The sequence below is a fragment of the Otolemur garnettii genome, unplaced genomic scaffold, assembly GCF_000181295.1.
Source record: "Otolemur garnettii isolate 467f Iridium unplaced genomic scaffold, OtoGar3 scaffold00140, whole genome shotgun sequence".
In the NCBI taxonomy this organism is placed as follows: Eukaryota; Metazoa; Chordata; class Mammalia; order Primates; family Galagidae; genus Otolemur; species Otolemur garnettii.
Window position 1 is genome coordinate 3,813,593 of NW_003852535.1, and position 1,501 is coordinate 3,815,093.

The following is a 1,501-nucleotide window of genomic DNA, read 5'->3' on the forward strand; positions in this document are numbered from 1 at the left end:
CATGCGTATTCAGGAAGACTAGAACTTGCTTTCTTTTTTTTTTTTTTTTTGAGACAGGATCTTTGTTGCCTGTCCTAGAGTGCAATGGTGTCATTGTAGCTCACTAATATAATCTCACACTTCCTAGCTCAGGTGATCCTTTTGCCCCAGCTTTCTAAGTAGTTCAGACTAGGAGTGTACCACCATTCCTGGCTAATTAATGTTTCTGGTTTTTGTAGAGACAGGGTCTTGCTACATTGCCCAGGCTGGTTTTGAACTGGAGTCAAGCAATCCTCCTGCTTCAGCCAGCCTTTCCAAGTGCTAGGATTACAAGTGTGAGCCACCACACCTGGCCAAGACAGGTTCTTGCTGTGTTGCTTAGTCTGGTCTTAAACTCCTAAGCTCCTAACAATCCTCCTATGTGGGCCTCCTGAGTAGCTGGGACTACAGGTGCTAGCAAAGGGAAGAGTCAGGGACACAATTCAGTGTGGGGGTAAATTAGTCTTGACTGTGCTCATTTGGAGCCTTTCTGGCAGGGAGAAAGAAGACACAGAGAGCCTCACCTATGCTCTGCAGGGCTGGGTGTGCTGAGGCAGCAGACACAAGAGCAGGACCTTTTTTTTTTCTATTTTTTTTCTGTTTTGATGAATCAGACTATAAAAATAGCTCACTAGAGAAAGGATGATGATTATGGCTATATAGTGTCCGTTTAGTTCATTGTTTCCACATTTGAGGGGAGTTGAAGTTTAAAAAGGAAGTGTACAAGGTGGTCCTCTGTCATCTTTCCAGTAAATGTTGGTGTTTGAAGAGTATAATAATAAAAGGGGAATTTTAGGGGTAATAAAAGTGGGACCTCCAGTTTTTGCCCAGTTCTCTGCCACCATCTTACCTGTCTTTTGTCACTGCTCCAAGTTATTTTATAGGGAGTTTAAGCAACACAGGAAATATATACATTGTGGTCAATTTGTTGCAGAACTCTTTCTTTCTCTGTACTTTTTTCTCTTACTCATTCCGTTTCCTAAAGCCATCTCTTTTCGCTACTTGATCTGTTAGAATTCAAATTTGACCTCTCCCTTTTCTTTATTTTTTTTCGAGACAATCTCACTCTGTCACTCGGGTCAGAGTGTTGTGGCCTCAGCCTAGCTCACACAGTTTCAAACTCCTGTGCTCAAGCAGTCATCCTGCCTCAGGCTCCAGAGTAGCTGGGACTATAGGTGTGTGTCATCACGTATGACTAATGCATGTCATGATGGTTTTGATTTGGGGTAAACCAGCACCCACTGCCACTGGTGATGGACCTAATAACTATAGAGTTGTAAATTACAGGCATCACGCTAATGAATGGGAGCAACTGGTAATGCACCTGAGTGAAGGCTCCAGATGCAGCTGCTCTTTTTTTTTTTTTTTTTTTTTTTTGAGTCGGAGCATATGCTGGCAGATCCCATATTCAACTCTCCTTGAAGGTCTGCCTTGGTACGCCATATGCCAAGGCCCCAGAGTATTTCTGTGGCGCTTCTTTTTT

General features: G+C 43.1%; 1 protein-coding gene across 1 annotated transcript in view; it reads left to right on the forward strand.

Moving 5' to 3' along the window:
• Positions 1-1,501, forward strand: part of EEF1G (eukaryotic translation elongation factor 1 gamma) — a 15,692-nt gene that overhangs the window by 9,608 nt on the left and 4,583 nt on the right. The gene's annotated exons all lie outside the window — the stretch shown is intronic.